The sequence below is a fragment of the Oreochromis niloticus genome, linkage group LG13 (assembly GCF_001858045.2).
Source record: "Oreochromis niloticus isolate F11D_XX linkage group LG13, O_niloticus_UMD_NMBU, whole genome shotgun sequence".
Classification (NCBI taxonomy): Eukaryota; Metazoa; Chordata; class Actinopteri; order Cichliformes; family Cichlidae; genus Oreochromis; species Oreochromis niloticus.
The window spans coordinates 33,368,985-33,381,643 of NC_031978.2; the positions used below are offsets into that span (position 1 = coordinate 33,368,985).

The 12,659-nt window shown below is 42.0% G+C and overlaps 1 protein-coding gene across 3 annotated transcripts in view; it reads left to right on the plus strand.

The window, feature by feature from the left end:
• The window catches only part of ttc27 (tetratricopeptide repeat domain 27), a 728,099-nt gene that overhangs the window by 642,150 nt on the left and 73,290 nt on the right, over positions 1-12,659 (plus strand). The gene's annotated exons all lie outside the window — the stretch shown is intronic.

A 12,659-nucleotide genomic window follows, 5' to 3' on the forward strand; every position in this document is an offset into this window, starting at 1 on the left:
AAATTTTTATGCTGGAATGCAGTTAAAATTCATATTCTACCTCTAATACTTTACATGCGCAAGACCAACAGCATATCAGGCAGGTGTTGTCATAATATTTTTGATTATTGATATACATGCACATATTCATGCATACGTAAGTCCTTATAGAGAGGGATGGTTTAGGCCAGGGGTGTCCAAAGTCCGGCCCGCGGGCCGCATTTTAATTGGCCCTCAAGTAATTTTATAAATAGAATAGAAAATGGCCCACATTTCAACTTTTGCTTGAGTGTATTGCACTTCTTAGTTTTAACACCAGGGGGAGCTACTGTTGATCAAGGCAGTTGCTCTACCAAAAAGGACAATCACAGAAGAAATCTACCCCCAAGTTACCAAACATGGCAGAACCAAAGAAGCGAAAGGTAGAAAGTGAGTGCAGAAAATTTCAGACACAGTGGGAGAGTGAATATTTCTTCAAAGAATTAAAGGGGAAGTGTGTCTCTTTGATCTGCACTGAAACTGTGGCAGTTGAACCGGAAGCGGATGTAAGTTCCAAAAAACTGAATTTTGGAACTGAAATTGAATTGTAGAACTGAAACTGAATGGTGATAGTGAAACTGAAATTATTCGAGAGCTGAATTTTTAAAGGATAAAATGCAGTTTCAAAGCAAATGAATTCATTTTCAATATATAAAATTCAATTTCAATTTAGTGATGATCATTTTCAAACCATAAATTCAATTTCAAATTAGACTAATTCAAATTCAGTTTTCAAAAGCATTTATTCAAGTTACAATTCAGATTCAATCTGAGCAATTCACATTCAAATTTAACTTATTCAAATTCAGTTTCTGATGGCACAGATTTCTGCCCATAGTAGTCTGACAGTGAGCTCGGGCTGGGTGATTCATTTCATTTTCAGACAGGAATTTGACTTAAAACATTAACATTAAAAGCAAGATAATCAAGCGAAAACAGTCACTGTAATACATTTCATTCACAGTGATGGTCTTGATTTGTTATAAGTTAAGCAGATCCATGTCCTCTTGTGAACTGGATGTAAAGTGGATCGTACAAATGTGAGGCAGGTTGGTTGTATCCTGCTGGAAATGTGTAGTGTTGTTGTGATAGTAATCCTGCTTAGTATCCAGAGATTCAGGCATCTAGTCTGTATAATTGGATAAGGAAATGAAAACCCTTTTTCTAATCTAAAAGTGACACCAAAAACCCCCCACTTTTTTTGTTAGAGTTTTTTGTAAGAGTTTTATTGTCTGTTAACATTGTTTTGGAGCACAGGGTGGCTAGGCTGAGCCTTAGACTTTGGATAAAAAGCTTAGACATTCAGGAGTCATGCTACAACTTCCTTTGCATTAAAAGGAGCCACTCTGTCTGTCTGGTATCTGATAAAGTGTCTGCTTCTGGTGGTTTTTCCTATCATGTGTAACTGGTATGAGATTGTTAATCAGATCAAGAACATGCTAAGAGATTATATACATTATCTGGCTTGTTAAAACCTAGAAAAAAGTCACAGTGGACAGAACAGTCTCTTTAGCTTTCTTACTGGGGATTTATCCTTTATCTGTAAATCTAAGCTATGGTGACATTGTAACCACAAACCCCTCTTAATCCCTATACTGTAACCTGTGACCTAACCCGATACTATGCCAGATTTAGACTGCAGAGGTCTAAATCAGGTGTAATTTGTCCCTCAAGTTTTTTGTTCTTTCACATTCATTCTGATAGTTTCAGCAGTCTCCTTCCATGAATTTGTCGATATTTGTGAGTCCAGGATTAGCACTCCTTATAGGGAGACAATGATTCATATTCTCTTTTTTTATTGATCTCAGGGCTCGCAAAATCGCTAGCCCGACGTCCCGGGGCTAGCGATTTTTCCAGTTGGGCTACCAAAATCTATCTCAGCCCTGCCCGTCGGGCTATCATAGGAAGGAAAAATGTGTCAATGCTTTTGCATTTTCTTTCGCAAATGTAGCTGAGTAATTATGTCATTGGCATCGATGAGCCTCTGTCAATATGTGACATATGAATTTGAATTTGTGCTTGTTTTTTGCTTTCACTTTGCGATCGCACGAACGGTGTGTAGAGAGCGGTAGCACTGATTGGTGAGTGACGATTAATTGCGCACCAATTCCTCTGGCATCATCTTATCAATCATTAGCTTACTATTCAAACGTGACAAGTGAAATCTCCCGCAGCAAGCTTAAACATGTGAGAGGTTGATTGCGCAGAGAATCGCTGACCGTTATGTAAGTACGTGTGTAAAAGCAGCAGGATTTATGCCGGTATTTTAGTTCTGCTGAGCCAAATAAGACAGGTCAGGGTGAAGAAGGGGCAGCCAATGAAAAGCCTACCACAAAACGGAAAAGTTCTGACAAATCAGACTGAGGCAAAAAGAAAGCTCAGCTTGTTTGTTTTCATGGACAAAAGAATTTCTGTGGCTGGAATATGACGAGCTAAATAACATGATATTCTGCCAGGTGTGTCGTGAGTTTCCCTCGATATCTGAGTCGCCAAGCGCCTTTGTTACTGGGACCAGTAATTTTAAGAAAGACCCCACCAGAACCCATGAGAAACGCAAGAAATGCATTATTGCCCAGTCTGCAATATCTTTCCCAGAACAAACAGCAATTGCAAAAAAACATACTAAAAATAAACCAAGCACAAGAAGAAGTCCTGAAAAATCTTTCAAATGCGTACTATGTTGCAAAGAGTGAACTACCATTCGCAAAATTTAGCAGTCTTTGCAAACTTCAAAAAGCAAATGGCCTCGATCTTGGTTCCACTTACCCCTTACCCTTGACTTCAGTGGAAATTTCAGATTCAGGATCTGACACAGACTGATTCATGTTCTGCACAGTTCTTACAAGTTCATAGAAATTTCTGTTCAATTAGAAACAAGTATTTGAGTTGATGATTGTAATTTTTATACAGTTGTTGTGATTTGTATTTTAACAATTTTTTCTGATTAATTTTTGTTTACGTTACAATATTATACTAATGTATAATATTGTAAAGGAAACAAAACATTAAAAAATTGCTCTCTTTTTTATTCGGGCTACTTAAATTTATTTTGGGCTACCAAAAACTGAAGAGTGCCTGCCCGAAGGGCTACCAGAGATTTTGAAATTTTGTGAGCCCTGGATCTGATCTGATTTATTCTCTGATAAATTCAAAATCTTCTCCAAAACATTAGCTGGAAATGCACTAGAGGAATCAGTGGTACTGAGCAGGCCAATAGTAATAGTTGTAGACTGCATCAACCGGATGTGCACATTAAGTTTCAGAGTGGTTTGCAGTTCCTATTGAAACATAATTCATCAGTTAGTCATCTGCCATTCAGAAGTAGCCAAGCCAAAAAAACTCTTTCTGATTTTTAATAATTGTAATAGTTCATTTTCCCCCATCAATTTCCCAAATATTTCACTTTAAATCTTACAGTTTTAAAGTGTTTTTGTTTCCAAAGCTAATCTAACGTTTAACCATAGCAGTGGCAAAACACAATTAAAGCTGCAAGCAGCGTTAGGAGGGCCCTCGCACCCCCGGCGCATCGAGCCACGCCCAACACCTACAACCAGCACGTCCGATCTGATGTCACATTGATGGAATTCATGCATTTAACCACCAGCTAAAATTTCATCTCATTCAATCATTATTATAGTCGTCCCACTAGGTGGCGCTCTAACCATTACTGACAAATGGCATAACAAACATTTTCGAGCTCGAATCTCATCATAACTGTGACCTTTTGGAGAGATTGGACATTGTATTTTTGAGTGACAGCAGATTACTGCTTTTTGGCGAGTGATTGAAACTCCACGTGCCGCCATGACCACCCCGTTTCCCTGAACGTAAAAGCTTCGCAATTTAACATCACAAAGGTCTTTACATTCCACACACAGGAGATCGCGTCAATCTGATGAAAATCCTTGGAGGAGTTCGTCAAAGAACGAGGCCTGAAAAGAGGGGAAAATGTGGCCAAAATTACACCTTAATTTTAAAATGGCTGACTTCCTGTTGGATTTGGGATATTGCTCCAAGAGACTTTTTTTGTACATCTTGATATCCTCCATAAACTTACCAGGTTTCAGACTCATAGATAAAACACAGAGCAGGGGCTGTTGTTTTGAAATATTGCAGGGGGCGCTGTAGAGCCATTTTGCGCTATTCAATGACAATGATCACATAACCAGAAAACCCTCATTACATTGGAGGTGTGCGCCAAATTTCAAGACTTCTTAAACTTTCCAAGCCCCTCAAAAGCCACTTCATCTTTCATGGTGAACTGCGTTGCCACCAGGGTGCGCCGTTCAATTTAAAATCACAATTTTCGCACTGAAGCATCACGAGGGACTGATGTTAATATTCACCGCTTTTGAGGTGGCCACAATGAACCCTGTGAAAATCAGTACAACAAAGTGAAAGACATGACATTTCCTGTTGCCACTAGGTGTCGCCCTGCGTATTCCTGACAATGGGCACATCAATCTGTTGAGGGCGGGTCTGTTATCATGCTTATAAAGTCTGGTACTGATCAGACTGGATTTCATTGAGTTATAATAATTTGTTTCTTCATGGCGAGACATCAATATTCACCATGCTGCTGGGGTCACACCCTTTCGCGAAAACTCAGTTTTCATTGTAACCCAAGACCAACTCCTTAAGGCTTTCCTGGAGAAATTTGAGGCTGCAGATGTCACCCATCAGAATACTGTACCCCAAAGTGTAAAACATGACATTTCCTGTTCCCACTGGGTGGCGCTGTCCCTGGTGTCAAATATGGCAGTTGAAATATGTTCAGGGGTGGAGCCTTATCGTATATGTGCTCTTTGGTCCAGGTCGGACCATGTATGACAGAACGAGAGGCAATAAGATTTTCATGGCGAGTCATCGAAATTCACCGTGGCGCCACGGCCTCACCGTATCCCGAAAACTCAAAAGCTCCGCAATTTAACATGGCCCAGGTGTGTAGTTGACACTGACCAAATATGAAGCTTGTACGATGAAATTCCAATGAGGAGTTCGCAAAAGTTCGAGGCATGGAAATGGCAAAATTAGAGCCAAAATGTCACCTTCAATCCAAAATGGCGGACTTCCTGTTGGGTTTGCGTCAATGGTCCCAATGACTTTTTTGTTCGTCTTGGCATGATACACATGTGTGCCAAATTTCATACATGTAGCTAAAACGATGTGTTCGTAGGGCTGCATTTAACAAGGCATAGGTGGCGCTACAGAGCCATTTCCCAGTGCTCATATGTAAAACCATTAAAATACAAAATTTTTCACCAGACCTGGCATGTGTGCAAAATTTCATGAGTTTTTGAGCATGTTAAAGCCCTCAAAAAGGCAATTCATTTCAATGAAAAATAATAATAATAATTAAAGCTGCAAGCAGCGATATGAGGGCCCTCGCACCCCATCGCGTCGAGCCACGCCCAACACCTAAAACCAGCGCTTCTGACCTGATGTCACATTGATGGAATTCATGCATTTAACCACCAGCTAAAATTTCATCTCATTCAACCATTATTATAGTCATCCCACTAGGTGGCGCTCTAACCATTACTGACAAATGGCATAACAAACATTTCCGTGGTCGAGTCTCATCACGCTTGCGACCTTTGGGAGAGATTGGACATTGTGTTTTTGAGTGACAGCAGATTACTGCTTTTTGGAGAGTGATTGAAACTCCACGTGCCGCCACGACCACCCCGTTTCCCTGAACGTAAAAAGCTTCGCAATTTAACATCACAAAGGTCTTTAGATTCCACACACAGGAGATCGCATCAATCTGATGAAATCCCTCGGAGGAGTTCGTCACAGAACGGTGCCTGAAAATTGGGGTAAAATGTCGCCAAAATTACACATTAATTTTAAAATGGCTGACTTCCTGTTGGATTTGGGATATTGCTCCAAGAGACTTTTTTGTACATCTTGATATCTCCAATAAGCTTACCAGGTTTCAGACTCATAGATAAAACACAGAGCAGGGGCTGATGTTTTGAAATATTGTAGGGGGCGCTGTGGAGCCATTTTGCGCTATTCAATGAAAATGATCACATAACAAGATAGCGCCCATCACATTGGAGGTGTGCGCCAAATTTGGAGGCTTTTCAAACTTTCCAAGCCCCTCAAAAGCCACTTCACCTTTCATGGTGAACCGCGTTGCCACCAGGGTGCGCCGTTCAGTTTAACGTCACAATTTTCGCACTGAAGCATCATGAGGGACTCATGTTAATATTCACCGCTTTTCAGGTGGCCACGATGAAACCATGAAAATCTGTACAACACAGTGAAAGACATGACATTTCCTGTTGCCACTAGGTGGCGCTCTACGTATTCCTGACAATGGGCACATCAATCTGTTCAGGGCAGGTCTGACATCACGCCTGTAAAGTCTGGTTCTGATCAGACTGGATTTCATTGAGTTATACTCATTTGTTTCTTCATGGCGAGACATCAAAGTTCGCCATGCTGCAGGGGTCACACCCTTTCGCGAAAACTCACAGTTTTCACTGTAACCCAAGACCAACTCCTTAAGGCTTTCCTGGAGAAATTTGAGGCTGCAGATGTCAACCATAACAATACTGTACCCCAAAGTGTAAAACATAACATTTCCTGTTCCCACTAGCTGGCGCTGTCCCTGGTGTCAAATATGGCAGTTGAAATATGTTCAGGGGTGGAGCCTTATCATATGTGTGCTCTTTGGTCCAGGTCGGACCATGTATGAGGGAATGAGAGACAATAAGATTTTCATGGCGAGTCATCAAATTCGCCGTGGCGCCACGGCCTCACAGTATCGCGAAAACTCAAAAGCTCCACAATTTAACATGGCCCAGGTGTGTAGTTGACACTGACCAGATATGAAGCTTATATAATCAAACCCCAAGGAGGAGTTCGCAAAAGTTCGAGGCATGGAAATGGCAAAATTAGAGCCAAAATGTCACCTTCACTTCCAAATGGCGGACTTCCTGTTGGGTTTGCGTCAATGGGCCCACAGACTTTTTTGTTTGTCTTGGCATGATACACATGTGTGCCAGATTTCATACATGTAGCTCAAACGATGTGTTCGTAGGGCTGCATTTAACAAGGCATAGGTGGCGCTCTAGAGCCATTTCCCAGTGCTCATATGTAAAACCATTAAAATACAAAATTTTTCACCAGACCTGGCATGTGTGCAAAATTTCATGAGTTTTTGAGCATGTTAAAGCCCTCAAAAAGGCAATTCATTTCAATGAAAATAATAATAATAATAATAATAATAATAATAATAATTAAAGCTGCAAGCAGCGATATGAGGGCCCTCGCACCCCCGGCGCGTCGAGCCAAGCCCAACACCTAAAACCAGCGCTTCCGATCTGATGTCACATTGATGGAATTCATGCATTTAACCACCAGCTAAAATTTCATCTCATTCAACCATTATTATAGTCGTCCCACTAGGTGGCGCTCTAACCATTACTGACAAATGGCATAACAAACATTTCCGAGCTCGAGTCTCATCACGCCTGCGACCTTTGGGAGAGATTGGACATTGTGTTTTTGAGCGACAGCAGGTTACTGCTTTTTGGCGAGTGATTGAAACTCCACGTGCCGCCATGACCACCCCGTTTCCCTGAACGTAAAAAGCTTCGCAATTTAACATCACAAAGGTCTTTAGATTCCACACACAGGAGATCGCGTAAATCTAATAAAATCCCTTGGAGGAGTTCGTCAAAGTATGAGGCCTGAAAAGAGGGGAAAATGTCGCCAAATTTACACCTTAATTTTAAAATGGCTGACTTCCTGTTGGATTTGGGATATTGCTCCAAGAGACTTTTTTGTACATCTTGATATCTCCAATAAGCTTGCCAGGTTTCAAACTCATACATAAACACAGAGCAGGGGCTGTTGTTTTGAAATTTTGTAGGGGGCGCTGTGGAGCCATTTTGCGCTCTTCAAGGAAAATGAACATATGAAAAGAAATCCCTCATCACATTAGAGGTGTGCGCCAAATTTCAAGACTTTTTAAACTTTTCAAGCCCCTCAAAAGCCACTTCATCGTTCATGGTGAACTGCGTTGCCACCAGGGTGCGCCGTTCAGTTTATAGTCACAATTTTCTCACTGAAGCATCAAGAGGGACTGATGGTGATATTCACCGCTTTTGAGGTGGCCACGATGAACCTGTGAAAATCAGTACAACAAAATGAAAGACATGACATTTCCTGGTGCCACTAGGTGGCGCTCTACGTATTCCTGACAATGGGCATATCAATCTGTTCAGGGCGGGTCTGACATCATCCCTGTAAAATCTGGTACTGATCAGATTGGATTTCATTGAGTTACACTAATTTGTTTCTTCATGGCGAGACCTCAATGTTCGCCATGCTGCTGGGGTCACACCCTTCAGCGAAAACTCACAGTTTTCTCTGTAACCCAAGACCAACTCCTTAAGGCTTTCCTGGAGAAATTTGAGGCTGCAGATGTCACCCATTACAATACTGTACCCCAAAGTGTAAAACATGACATTTCCTGTTCCCACTAGGTGGCGCTGTCCCTGGTGTCAAATATGGCAGTTGAAATATGTTCAGGGGTGGAGCCTTATCATATGTGTCCACTTTGGTCAAGGTCGGACAATGTATGACAGACCGAGAGGCAATAAGATTTTCATGGCGAGTCATCGAAATTCGCCGTGGCGCCACGGCCTCACAGTAACCTGAAAACTCAAAAGCTCCGCAATTTAACATGGCCCAGGTGTGTAGTTGACACTGACCAAATATGAAGCTTGTACGATGAAATTCCAATGAGGAGTTCGCAAAATTTCGAGGCATGGAAATGGCAAAATTAGAGCCAAAATGTCACCTTCACTTCCAAATGGCGGACTTCCTGTTGGGTTTGCGTCAATGGTCCCACTGACTTTTTTGTTCGGCTTGGCATGATACACATGTGTGCCAAATTTCATACATGTAGCTAAAACGATGTGTTCGTAGGGCTGCATTTAACAAGGCATAGGTGGCGCTACAGAGCCATTTCCCAGTGCTCATATGTAAAACCATTAAAATACAAAATTTTTCACCAGACCTGGCATGTGTGCAAAATTCCAAGAGTTTTCGAGCATGTTAAAGCCCTCAAAAAGGCCCTTCTTTTGCCTGAATAATAATAATAATAATAATAATAATAATAATAAGAAACAGAGCAGATACAATAGGGCCTTCGCACAGTCAGTGCTCGGGCCCTAATAATAATAATAAACAGAGCAGATACAATAGGGCCTTCGCACTCTCAGTGCTCGGGCCCTAATAATGATAATTAAAGCTGCAAGCAGCGATATGAGGGCCCTCGCACCCCCGGCGCGTCGAGCCAAGCCCAACACCTAAAACCAGCGCTTCCGATCTGATGTCACATTGATGGAATTCATGCATTTAACCACCAGCTAAAATTTCATCTCATTCAACCATTATTATAGTCGTCCCACTAGGTGGCGCTCTAAGCATTACTGACAAATGGCATAACAAACATTTCCGAGCTCGAGTCTCATCACGCCTGCGACCTTTGGGAGAGATTGGACATTGTGTTTTTGAGCGACAGCAGGTTACTGCTTTTTGGCGAGTGATTGAAACTCCACGTGCCGCCATGACCACCCCGTTTCCCTGAACGTAAAAAGCTTCGCAATTTAACATCACAAAGGTCTTTAGATTCCACACACAGGAGATCGCGTAAATCTAATGAAATCCCTTGGAGGAGTTCGTCAAAGTATGAGGCCTGAAAAGAGGGGAAAATGTCGCCAAATTTACACATTAATTTTAAAATGGCTGACTTCCTGTTGGATTTGGGATATTGCTCCAAGAGACTTTTTTGTACATCTTGATATCTCCAATAAGCTTGCCAGGTTTCAAACTCATACATAAAACACAGAGCAGGGGCTGTTGTTTTGAAATTTTGTAGGGGGCGCTGTGGAGCCATTTTGCGCTGTTCAAGGAAAATGAACATATAAAAAGAAATCCCTCATCACATTAGAGGTGTGCGCCAAATTTCAAGACTTTTTAAACTTTTCAAGCCCCTCAAAAGCCACTTCATCTTTCATGGTGAACTGCGTTGCCACCAGGGTGCGCCGTTCAGTTTATAGTCACAATTTTCTCACTGAAGCATCAAGAGGGACTGATGGTGATATTCACCGCTTTTGAGGTGGCCACGATGAACCTGTGAAAATCAGTACAACAAAATGAAAGACATGACATTTCCTGGTGCCACTAGGTGGCGCTCTACGTATTCCTGACAATGGGCATATCAATCTGTTCAGGGCGGGTCTGACATCATCCCTGTAAAATCTGGTACTGATCAGATTGGATTTCATTGAGTTACACTAATTTGTTTCTTCATGGCGAGACCTCAATGTTCGCCATGCTGCTGGGGTCACACCCTTCAGCGAAAACACACAGTTTTCTCTGTAACGCAAGACCAACTCCTTAAGGCTTTCCTGGAGAAATTTGAGGCTGCAGATGTCACCCATTACAATACTGTACCCCAAAGTGTAAAACATGACATTTCCTGTTCCCACTAGGTGGCGCTGTCCCTGATGTCAAATATGGCAGTTGAAATATGTTCAGGGGTGGAGCCTTATCATATGTGTCCACTTTGGTCAAGGTCGGACAATGTATGACAGAACGAGAGGCAATAAGATTTTCATGGCGAGTCATCGAAATTCGCCGTGGCGCCACGGCCTCACCGTATCCCGAAACTCAAAAGCTCCGCAATTTAACATGGCCCAGGTGTGTAGTTGACACTGACCAAATATGAAGCTTGTACGATGAAATTCCAATGAGGAGTTCGCAAAAGTTCGAGGCATGGAAATGGCAAAATTAGAGCCAAAATGTCACCTTCACTTCCAAATGGCGGACTTCCTGTTGGGTTTGCGTCAATGGTCCCACAGACTTTTTTGTTCGTCTTGGCATGATACACATGTGTGCCAAATTTCATACATGTAGCTAAAACGATGTGTTCGTAGGGCTGCATTTAACAAGGCATAGGTGGCGCTACTGAGCCATTTCCCAGTGCTCATATGTAAAACCATTAAAATACAAAATTTTTCACCAGACCTGGCATGTGTGCAAAATTCCAAGAGTTTTTGAGCATGTTAAAGCCCTCAAAAAGGCCCTTCTTTTGCCTGAATAATAATAATAATAAGAAACAGAGCAGATACAATAGGGCCTTCGCACTCTCGGTGCTCGGGCCCTAATAATAACTAGAAAGCGAAAATTTCAGAAGAAATTTTATGTGTGCCTATGCCGCTGGTAATCAGTGTAGTTTGCCATTCATACAGCTACAGAGAGCAAAACTCAGCAGAGCAGCCATTCTCCACCATGAATTATGATAAAAACAAACACCGCTCGCGCCTCACAGATGACAGCTTACAGTTTTGGGTAAAGATGAAGTGATTTTGTACAGCCCCGATTTGCAGACGCTGTGCACACAGGTTCATGAGCAGAAGTCCCATTGTACCACGGCAGACCCAACAATGTTTGCATGAACACGCTTTGAAGCATTATGTTATGGACCACTTTTCACACATGGTTGGTGTACCCACACAGGCAGCTGTAGCTTTTCAACTCATAGCCCAACACACACCCAAAAACAGCCAAGAGAGCACAGACTTTACACCCGTGGGTCCACCTCCCCTGCAGCGGCACTGCAGACCACGCCCCGCCACACACATCAAACACATAAAATAAATATATATGCACTTTTGCATTCACTTTTTGTTTTTTGTTATTTTTACACAGTGTTCTGAATGATGAACAATGGTCTACAGCCAATCTTGTGTATTATTATACAAACTTTGGGTGTAAGATTCGGATAAGCATTTAATAAAAGCTAAATATTTTATATGAGAGTAAGAAAGAAAAGTATATCTTTATGTCCACCTTTCTCTGTTAATGCCCTACCTGGCCCCCTGGCAAAAGCTTTGCTAGATCCGCCCCTGCACAGTTACCAGCTGTCAGCTACACAAAAAAAGGAGCTTGGTGTTTACAGGGAGTGCAGAATTATTAGGCAAATGAGTATTTTGTCCACATCATCCTCTTCATGCATGTTGTCTTACTCCAAGCTGTATAAGCTCGAAAGCCTACTACCAATTAAGCATATTAGGTGATGTGCATCTCTGTAATGAGAAGGGGTGTGGTCTAATGACATCAACACCCTATATCAGGTGTGCATAATTATTAGGCAACTTCCTTTCCTTTGGCAAAATGGGTCAAAAGAAGGACTTGACAGGCTCAGAAAAGTCAAAAATAGTGAGATATCTTGCAGAGGGATGCAGCAGTCTTAAAATTGCAAAGCTTCTGAAGCGTGATCATCGAACAATCAAGCGTTTCATTCAAAATAGTCAACAGGGTCGCAAGAAGCGTGTGGAAAAACCAAGGCGCAAAATAACTGCCCATGAACTGAGAAAAGTCAAGCGTGCAGCTGCCAAGATGCCACTTGCCACCAGTTTGGCCATATTTCAGAGCTGCAACATCACTGGAGTGCCCAAAAGCACAAGGTGTGCAATACTCAGAGACATGGCCAAGGTAAGAAAGGCTGAAAGACGACCACCACTGAACAAGACACACAAGCTGAAACGTCAAGACTGGGCCAAGAAATATCTCAAGACTGATTTTTCTAAGGTTTTATGGACTGATGAAATGAG